The sequence below is a fragment of the Agelaius phoeniceus genome, chromosome 6 (assembly GCF_051311805.1).
Source record: "Agelaius phoeniceus isolate bAgePho1 chromosome 6, bAgePho1.hap1, whole genome shotgun sequence".
Lineage (NCBI taxonomy): Eukaryota > Metazoa > Chordata > Aves > Passeriformes > Icteridae > Agelaius > Agelaius phoeniceus.
In genome coordinates, this window is record NC_135270.1 from 13,225,916 (window position 1) to 13,237,088 (window position 11,173).

Consider the following 11,173-nt stretch of genomic DNA (forward strand, 5'->3'; position numbering starts at 1 on the left):
TCCCGGTAGCAACTGGAAGATTCCAACCAAGCAGAAATTAAAGACAAGAGAGGTTGAATGACTTCAGTAAAGATGCAGGGAGAGTCCCAGAAATAACAAGTCCCCTGAGAGCCTGGTAAATGTTCTACTTTTTGATCTGCCTGTCCTTTGGTGACTAACCCTACCTGGGGCTGCAGAGGGATGGATGTGCTGCATGGAGTTGGGCTGCACCTGTATTTCTGGCATGAGAAGGATGGCATTGAATCACACCCCAGAATAAGTTGCATTTAAGCTTGTGTGGGAGGTGCATGTGCCTGCAAAGGCATAGGGTTTTACTCCTGAAAATTACCTTGGTGACAACAGATGACTATGAACATGCTCTCAGTCTTATTCATCTAGTTTGCTTCCAGCTCCATCAGGCTTTTTGGGTGGGTGTGTTCTTCCAGGGTCTGGTTGAAGCTTTACAGGTGTGTCCATGAGGTATGTCCTACCCCAGACACACTTGGCTGTTTCTCATACATGACAGGAACCTGCTGTGCTCCTTCTGCTGGCTTTGGTGCCCTACACTCCACAATGACCTGGCCTGTTTGGTGCTCCTTGTTGTTCCCATGTACAGAGTAACACCTCTGAATAACACGGTCTGTGACACCTGTGTTGGCATTGCTTGTGCTAAATGCTGAATTGAAAGAGCTGAATTAAAGCCTGAGTGGATATAAATCAAGGTGGCTCTACTGAAATGCAGTTTTCAAGCCCTGCCCAGCCATCCTTTTGCCCACCATGTCACGCCATGATCTTCATGAAGCTGGTTAGTCAGAAATCAGGATGAGTGATAATTTCCTTTTCCCTAACATGAGAGTTATCAGCTGTAGGACTTGAGCTCCTGTTTGATTAGCTCTTAGTGTCACCCTGTCCTACTCATCTGATGTAGAGTTTAATAAGTGGAATGTTATATTTGAAAAATCATCATTTAAATACCTTATTTATGTGGTTGTTTTTGGGTTTTTTTTGTAAAGGCTAAGGAGTAAATTAAAAGGGATAAATAATGGAGAGATTAGATGCTATGTACATTAATTTTCTGATGTTTTTGTCACGTATGTAATGCAAAGTACCACTACCATCATTACTCCACCATCATCATTAACAATGAGATCTAAAATTTACCCATATAAAGTGTTACTATGCCATGCCTTAATTTTCTTCTTGTATCTTAATTATGTCCATTATCACAAATTATCAGTCCTTCCTACCAGCACCCACCAGTGCAGTGGTGTTCCCACACAGGTTGGGACCTAGTTCAGCACCACCTAGGAGGGATGCAGATGATAGAACATTTGTGCCTGTCAGGCTGTAAAAAGCTTGGATGTGCTGCTGGTCTAACAAATGAGACCACTGTTGACATGGCTTTCCACAAATTCCTATGATTTGCAAAATATGATGTTGAGCAGCCAAATATGTTACCTTACTGCTGACTATGAAACAGGGATCTAATCTGAATCTCATTGATGCTAATGAACATTTTTACACCAACTTCAAAAGGTGCTGCTGGATCAAGCAGCAAATTATTTTTCTCCGGGGTATTTAAATTTTGATGTGTCCCACAGAACCGGAATCTCTGGGGTCTAATGAGCAGTGTGCAACTCTTGCCCTGCTACAAGGGAAACGTAGGGGCTGACACAGATGAAACAAGGAGGATCTTTCCTTCTGCCAGCTATCTGACAGTTGTGACAAATTGTCTTCTGCCGTGAGGTCCTACTGGAGACTCGGTCGTTGGTACGGGGGGCAGGGTCAGCAGCACAAACTTTCAGAGCTTCAAAAAAGGCCCCAGCCACAAGGTGCTTCTATAAAGCACATATTTCTGGCCTACTTGAATCCAGCTGTGTGACTTTCAGGTCAGGAAAGAGGAATTACAATACAATCTTAGCTAACTTTTGATTCTCCACAAAAGGTCTTAACAAAATTGGATGAGTTTCATATGAATATGTTAGCAGGGTGTAGAATAACTCTTTGCTTGCCTTCTTCTCACTGAACTGGTAGGTAGCCTTTCTAGTGTGAATAGAGGCCTTTTTTTTTGTAATGAAAGACTTATGAAAAATATAATAAGTGAATGGAAAGAGAAGCACAGTAAGTTCTGCATGTTATTTTTAGTAAATCACAGGTAATCATAATACAAAATCCTTGAAATATGATGTGACAAAAATAATCAGAAATCAAGCTCAACCTGAAAATTAAAGGCATCAGCTCACAGAGTTCATGAAAGCAAGAATATATTTTAGACAGTTTAGTTAGCATATTGCAATCTATTTAGCAATGTACTTAGCATACCACTGCATCTGGTGCAGTGCTCTGTTCCTTATTAATTTTCAATACATTTATTCACCTGCTTTATACTTCAGATTTGCCGGGTGCTGCCAGATGTGCTATCACATTTCCTCAGATTGAATCCAGAGTTTGCTGCCTATGTGCCTGATGCTGCAACTCCTGCAACACCTGCACTTGCCCCAGCCAGAGGAGATGGGTGTAAGGAGGCCAGTTCAACATCCACTGTGAAAACGTGAGGTGAAAATTAATTATAGCATATACTATATGTGATAGAAATGAGTTACGGCCCAATTATGTCTCCTGTTTCCATTCAGATGAATTAATGCTTGTTGTGAGCCCTTGGGAATTCAGACACACTTTAAACTTGTAATGAGTGCTATCATTATTGCTTTTGACAGTCATTGAAGTATAATTATCTGATCATCTATTTAAAAAAAAAAATCAAAACTTGTTATATATGAGTTTTAAACTGGCAAATTACAGAACAGTCACCTTAGCAGCCCAACCACTCAGCTATTTTCTGTAGTGGCACTGCCATCTCCTGGAAAAATTGAAATGGTTCTCGCAAATTTTTCACCTTGAAAGAAACTTTTCAAGAGCAAGAGAGAGGTTAAGTACAAAAGCCAACCAGCTCTTAAATTTGAGGCTGTAGGTGTTGCTGGGATGCCTGGTTTTGTTACATGGCTCTTTGTTATCAGAGGATTTTGCTGAGGAACAAGAATGGATGTGGTATGTGGAGTGTCGTGGGCTACTCCTAGCAAAAGGAGATGGTGGGAATGACCAAGTGCTCCAGCACTTTGGTGTTTCTTTACAAAGCATAACCCTAAACACAAAATGGGTTGCCCATCAAGGAATTTTGCAGGATCCTTTACCTAATGCCCCAGCACTCAGTTACCCAGGAACAGCTGCTTTCTGACCACAGGATTTTAGCAGTAAAGAGGTTTCTATTGCAGCTTCCATCTGAAAGGAGATGACATTATAGATTTTTGTCTGCTTTCTTGGCCTTTTCTGAGCCACCCTGTGATAATAAGCATTGAACCAACTTACCAAGCAGCGGTTCTGGCTGTGCTGAAAGATTTCCCCTACCTCCCAGCACACCTCCCATGTTTCTAGGTGCTGGGTTAGTTTTCTTATTCAAATGTTATGGTTTTCCATGACTTGTTTTCAGGATATTTTCATATTTTCAATCAAAACCAAGTGGATTTTTTTACTCAAATTTCACTTCAAATTGCTGTCTCTCTGCTGGGCAGAAGCTATGTGTGAACTATTCATGTTTTATTACCCATATCCAGCTGGGCCCATTCCCATCTCCACAGTGCTGGAACACAGGTACATAGGCTGCTCTGTCAGCCAGCCACACACAGCTCCAGCTGCACAACTCCTGCTCCCACCACACTCTGTGTGCTGCAGGGATCCTGACCTCAGAGACATCCAAAAATTGCACAGCCTTTCACTAATCCTGTGGGTTCTGATATGGTTTTTTCTGCCTGTGATGCATGTAGGATATCAAAGCTGCTGCAAAGGAAGTTCCCAGCACTCAATTGCCCAGCCTGCTCATTTCTCACTGTGCATAGTGTTGAATTGCTCTCTGAAATAATCCTGTGGATAGCAGGATTTTGGAAAGTGGCAACCACTTTTTTGACTATGGTCAAAGCAAAAGTCATGTCTGGCCTTCCTTTTATTAGAAACACCTGATCTCCTCCGTAAGATTTTTACATCACACTTTGTCATAGACCTTTCGCTTAGACAAGAGCAGTTTTCTTTTAGGCAAGAAAACTTTTCCTGTGGTTTTGTAGGATAAATGGATGTCAAGCTGGTTACTTGGCAGTCTCTTCCTGCAACTGCACCACTGATAGATGAGGAACATTTGCATGTCTGCAAAGAGAAGAGAGACAACAGACTCTTTTCCCTCCCTGGACACATCTATTCCCTTCAGCCAGCAATAATTTTCTCTCATGCTTAGAGCAGTGTTTGATATTAGTTTCACAATAAGCCTATCTGGAGACCACATCAGCAGTGCAGAGATTTTACCCAAGACAGATTATGAATCTACATTGCTTCTGTTTTTCTAAGTATTCAGATGGGCATCTGTCAAGATTCCTCAGCCACAAGCCACTGCAAGTGTAGCTTGAACTGGCCTTGTAAGTAGGGACAGGAATTCCTATGGCACTCCAAAAAATTATTTCTGAAGAACTCAAATTTTTCTAGTGAGTTGTTGTGCTTTCAGCTCTTTTGTACTGAGTAGCTAATAAGGGTCTTAAAACAAAAACACTAACCAGAAGGTTCTTCAAGTCTGGACAAGTGGCAGTTCACACTGCTGGCCACCACAGTGCTCCCTTTCCTCCCCTCCCACAGCAGTGCTGCCAGGCCTAAAAATTTCTGCAGTACTGCATTTCTGCAGTACTGCCAGGCCTAAAAATGCACTTTTTGTAACAGCAGCAGAACCTCCCCACACTGCCATGTCTGTGTCTCAGGTACAGGACCACATACCTGCCAGGGCACTGGGATTTTGCCACTGAAGGTGCACTGGAAAGTTCAATATTGCCTCCATTTCAACCTGGAATCTTCAAGCTTAGTGAAGGCTAGCAGATAATATCCTTACTTCTTTACCCAATGTCCAGCTTGCACAATCACTGATAAAACAAACTGATGGGAAATGACACGCTTTTCAGTATTTTCAGCATCAACATTTTTTCATATGGCAAATGTTTTTCATAAGCTGAAAGCTAAAGTTTGAGCCCACTTGCAGTTCTTAGATAAAACTTGAGGCTTCTTGGTACTTCTGATGCTGCTTTGAACTTATGCACTCATTTGATGAACAACTTTTCCTGGTACCTGTTTTTTAATTGAAATGCTTCTTTTAATCAGCACTAATTTCACTCAAAAATTTATGATTCTTTCACAATACATAAGTGGTTCTCTTAGAAGCCTCCTTGCTATCATGTGTTTCATGTACAGGTTGTTGCTGAAACACAGTGTTTCAATCATAGCATCACCTGCACACTCTTTTCCTTCAGCAGCTCTGCAGTCACTGCTACCTCACATGCTCAGCAGAAGTAGACACATATTTATTCCCCCTGACCCAAAAAGTAGCACAGTATTACAACCTGCTCTCTTTGCTCATTAGCTGATTGCCTGCCTGAGCGGGCTGCAAGAGGGCTGAGCTCAGCAGAAGCTCCCTGGGCACACAGAACAGCTTCCTAAGGAAAATGTCTGGGCACACAGAACAGCTCCCTAAGGAAAATGTCTGGGCACACAGAACAGCTCCCTGAGGAAAATGTCTGGGCACACAGAACAGCTCCCTAAGGAAATGTGGTGCTGGTGCTCCTGGTCTGGCAGCTCCAGGTGACTCCCCATGCCCAGCAGCCGGGCCCATGGCAGAGGCACAGAGAGCATTTACAGACACAGGCACAGATTTCCCATCAGAACTGCCACAGCCATCCTGCAGGGGTCTGGTCTCACTTTGGTACAGACCAGGCTGCAGGGACAAAACCCAAAAGGCTCTTCTGGCAATCAGATCATCCCCCAGCTGACACTAAGGACAGTCAAATACAGGTATATCTGAATCAGCGGTGTCTCCTTGCACTAGGTCATTATTTGGCCCATTCTATGTAATCTATCTTTTCTTTTCCTAATCTTTCTTTAGAAAATACTTTGTAGATGTAGATGATTATCCTTCTTAGAAAACAATGATTTATTCCTCTATGAAATGTATGTCTGTCTTTAGTTATATGAACACACCACTGGCAAGCTGAGCCTACAAAACAGTTGATTGATTTTCCTTGAAGTCCCTTTTCTCTTGCCTGGCTTCCAGTAAAGCAAAGGCCCCAAAAGGTGCAGCAGCTTTATAGCAGACATAAATGTTTATGTCACAGGTATCAGAAGGCAGTGACATGAACCCACTTCTCCACTCTTTCCTATACAAGTCCTAACTTGTTCTCCTTGGTTTCCCACAGTAAAAGATGCAGTGTGGACTCAAAATAATTTTCCCCCTTTGAACATGCAGTCCTGCCTGTCACTCTGCATGGAAAGTGCCTGTAAGAGAGAGCACATTAGAAATGTTGATCTGAGTTATAAACCCAGGAGATAATCCAAATTGTCTGGAGTTCTGCTGATGTCAGTGAGAATTTACATGCACCCCAAGCGTGCTGGGGTCCATCCAGGTGCACCTCCCAAAGACAGAGGAGCTCACTGTACATGACTGTGCATACATACTTGAACAGAGCCAGGCTTTGGGAAGCTGGCACCTTCCCCTGTGCAGCATCTTCTCTAAGGCACGCCTTGCATCATAATCAGCACCATAAACACTCCCTAAATTATCTCTACCTGAGCCACAATGAAATCAATTCAGCATTGAGAACTTTTATTTCTAAGTAAAGTGGAAGTTTTGCCTGGTAATGGATAAAATTGTAGTTTAACTGGCCCTAAAGGTGGCGGGCATGTGGTAAAAAGGCCATGTTCTCTGGTTCCTACTGTACTAAATGCATCCTCTAGCTGAAAGAAAACAGTGATTATCAGAAAGTCAATTGTCATTCTGCCTCTTTAGAAAAATTCCCATTAAAGATAAAGCCAATTTTAATTAGATTAAGTATCCAATTACTGTAATTACATTTTTAAAAAATTCACATCATGAGGATGACCCTTTTAAAAAGGGTTACAAGAATAATTAGTGTATTCATATTAACCAAAATGTATTGGATAATATTTATACCCAGAAGGCAAAGTACATTACACATATTTCACCTTTGGGGAAAGCTTGCAAATGTTTTGGCAGTGGTATGAATATTTATAGGGAAGAGCGTGCTTTAGCAAGATTATATGAGAAAGCATTTATATGCTCACAAATTTTTACCCAAGGGTAAAGTATACATAAAATGTAGTGCAGAGATTATGGATATGCAAAGTGCGATTTAAGCGCGGAATTCGTATCAGTTTGTTTAATTAATTGGAGCAGAATACTACTCCCCCTTTTTTTTTTTTAATGTTTTTGGTGACAGAACAGCCACAGAATTCATCAGAGCTTTCTTTCTGCTGATCAATAACACCAAGAAAGGTGCCAGGATGTGTTCCTGACCATGCTGTGCAAGCAATCCCATCTGCTGCCGATACTACCTGAACAACTCACCACAGAGCTGCCAGTGAACACTGCTCATTTGGGGGCAAATCCTCCAGCCCTCAGCAAGAGGAAGACCTGAAGAGACGCCAGATAGGTTTGCTCACGCACAGAAGACAAGAAACCACCTCCTTGTTGCAGGCTGGCCCCAGAAGGCACGGAGGATGTGACCCATTTTTGCTGCTGTGCCAGCTCCTGTGCTGTGCACAAAGTTCCTGCTGCAGACCACTGAGACCTTCCCAGAGAGCTCTGCCTCCACAGCCCAGCCAGCGATTTCTGCCTGCTCTGCAGCTAATCAACAGCTTTGGGAATTGCCGAGGAATTACACTCTTCCTCACAAAACAAGCTCCCGAGCTTCTAGCTGGTGTTAGCATTTGCCTACTACTGCAGCGTTTGGCTCTCGACTACTAAGATACTCTGCAGTGAGAATGCTTGCAGCATGCACATGGGCACCTCCCTAATTTAGGTGAGGAGCTGTGGTAGCACAGCTTTTGACAAAACCTAGACAAATGAGGAAGCTCTTTGTGTCACTTTTTAGTTTGATTAAGTTAAGAAATTTCTTCCTGATTTACATTTATATCAGAGATTGTTCATTTTTATAGCAATTTATACGCGGCCAGTCAAGAATGAGCAGACCAAAAAAAAAAAAAAAAGATAAAAAGACAGGTTTTAAATGATTCATTCAAGTTCTTTCACATTAATTTTCTCTTCATTGAATTATCAGTCATCATTCTCAACCATTCATGCCTTTTCTGTTTTTCAGAACAGTTGAATATTGCTTTACATAATCTGAAGTTTGGTATTCCTGTGGCTCATGTAGATCCTTACCTACATATGTGGAAAATGTTCTGCCTTCTGAAGATGACCCTTCCTACACAAAAGGTAAAATTTAAAATAAGTTACAAATACTTGTGCAAAGGAATGGTGTCTTTATCGCTGATATTTCCAGCAAGGATAGCAGCACGAACATTTACCATTTCCACAACTCCCACTCTCATTTGCTGGGTTTTCAGCTGTCTTGCAAAATAAAATAGCCCAAGAACATCCTTAAGGATGTTTTAAGGATCCTTAAGGAAAAAGCATAAAAACAAGGAAAAAAACCCCACCTCTGATTCATATTGGCTAAATTGCCTCTCAAGCTTTGTCCCCTAATAAGGAGAAACTGGAAAAGTCAGTAAGCATGTCATAGCAGAGAGACAGGTAGGTGGGAAAACAGGAGGGTCAAATAAATAGGAATAAAAATTAATTACTTTCTAACATTCCTGTCCATAAGTTCAAAATATTTTTTTTTAAATTTCTGTTGGTACCTGCTGAATATCCATTTTACTGGCTGAAGGGTATTTTGCTACATAAGTGTTGTTTCTGAATATTATAAACTGCTAGAGAACAACAATGCATTTTTCATGATGGAATGAGGGAATTGATTGTTGTTAGTGAATTGATGACACATTTCTGATCAAGGCAATGCTCCTTTTGATGCCCTCGCTTGTTAACTTGGCCTCTGGAGGCATCAAGAGTTGCTGACAAGTTTAGGAAAGAGGCAGAGACACCAAAACAACAGCTCCCACAATTCCCATTTCCAGGAACAGGGACTCCCAGCAATCCTACTGTGGGAAGCCTGAAACCTGGTGAATGAGGGATGGGTGAAGGAGCTGTGGGAGGACACAGTCCAGCCAGGCTGGTTTGTAATGGCTGGCAGAGTCTGACCAAGGACTGCTGTCTTCCCAGGGTGAAGGTGCTCACTAAGAAGGATTTCTGGAATTGTCCATCCAGTTCCAGCTGTTCATATCTCTTTTGAAGTAATTTAAGAGCCTGTGGTATTCTGCTGCCATAGTGGTCGGCAGCGTTAGTCAAAGCAATTCTGCTCTCAGCTCAAGTCTAATTAAGGGTAGCTCTTGCGTAAAGTGAGTTAAATTCAGTAGTCACAGCCCAGACCCCATGGAAAATAGTCTAATTCAACTGCAGTAATACAGTGTAATATAAATATAATGGAAATACAAAACCATATAATTTAATTTGACATGACTGACAGTTTTTTGCTTAAGTCGGTGAAAATGAACAAGTACAAACACTGAACTTCCCTCTTTGATCTTTTTATTTTAGTGCAATAGGGAGCTGGTTTCAGGATGACTTTGCACGGCAGCACCCTAAACAAATGCACTGACAAGAGGTATATTTCACACCCTCTTTTGAACATATATGCACATTTCTAACTTTTGTTGTTTAAGATAGTTGAAGTAAATTGATTTAAGCTTAAATATGGTCTGAACTTTTCTACATTTGTCCCATATGCACAAAGGAAGGAAACAAATGCACAAGGAGAATCCAGGTTAGTCATGGCCTCAAGCAGTGGTTTTACCCAAACTGCCTTCTTGCCCTTGCAGCCTGGCTGCTCTAATTCCAGCGGTCCTGCCACAGGAAAGGTCCTGGCCCCTTCTCAGACCAGGGAGAATGGGAACAATGCTCCCATGGATGCTCCAAGCCTTGCGCGTCCTGTGCCCACCTACCCCATCGGTGCCATCACTGCCTCCAGCTGAGACACTGCAGACCAGGGAAAAACTGGGCACAGGGGAGATCTTTGTTTTCCCCCAAGCAAGTTCCAAGTGCTACAAGCAAGCAAGGACCAGAGCCTGGGAAATGGTGATGGGGAGTAAGGAACAATCCCAGAGTGGTCTCGGTTGGAAGAGATCTTGAAGACCATGATGCTATAAACACCCTGGGGAAAAAAAAACCCAACACAACAAAACTGTTGCTGACTCCAGACCCTGGCCGGAGTCCGGAATGGGTTTTCCTTTTTGCCGACTCCATTCCAGACCCCGGCTTGAATCTGGTCCAGGTTTTCCAATTTGCCGACTCCATCCCAGACTCTGGCCATAATCTGGTCCGGGTTTTCCTTTTTGCCCACTTCATTCTGGATCCTGGCAAAAATCTGGTCCAGGTTTTCCCTTTTGCCGACTCCATTCCAGACTCTGGCTGGAACCTGGTCCTGGTTTTCCCTTTTGTCTACTACATTCTGGACCTGCAGCCAGAATCCAGTCCACGTTTTTCAATTTGCCACCTCCATTCCGGAATCCGGTCAGAATCCGGCCTGGGTTTTCCATTTTGCTGACTCCATTCCGGATTCTGGCCTGAATCTGGACTCCGGCTGTACTCCGGGCCGGGTTTTCCACTTTGCCGACTCCATTCCGGACTCCATCCAGAATCCAGAGTCAGTTTTCCTTTTTGCCAACTCCAGTCCAGACCCTGGCCGGAATCCGGGGTTTCTTGAGGTCAGTTGGGGTTTCTTGAGGTCATTTGGGTCCCTGCTGGGGTTACTTGAGAGCATTTGTTTCGAGGAAAACGCACAAACACCAGAGGTTTTTGTCCTCAAATAGGAGACTGAGGAGTCCTTCAGCTTTATTCGAATAAAGGGAGACAATCCACTGGGGCACACCGGCAGGGTTTTCTTCCTCACCATTTTGGAAGGGTCAGCCTCCTTTTATCCTAATTCCTGGCTGCATGTTCCCCTCTTCCTTTTCCCACTGGCTGAGGTACTAGGAAGGCACAGCCTTCCCGAACCGCCTACCACATATCCCACCTTGGCAGTACTGTTTTACCCAAAGTTTTGAAGTTGAGGCTTGTGCCTTCCCTTGCATATGTCGGGTCTGCACTCTGCAACAAACCACTGCCCAAAGTCAGGAGAGACATTGAAACGAGTCTTAAAGACATTAACACCCATCAAATTGTTTTTAAAGACATCAGCACACATCTTTCATATCTAAT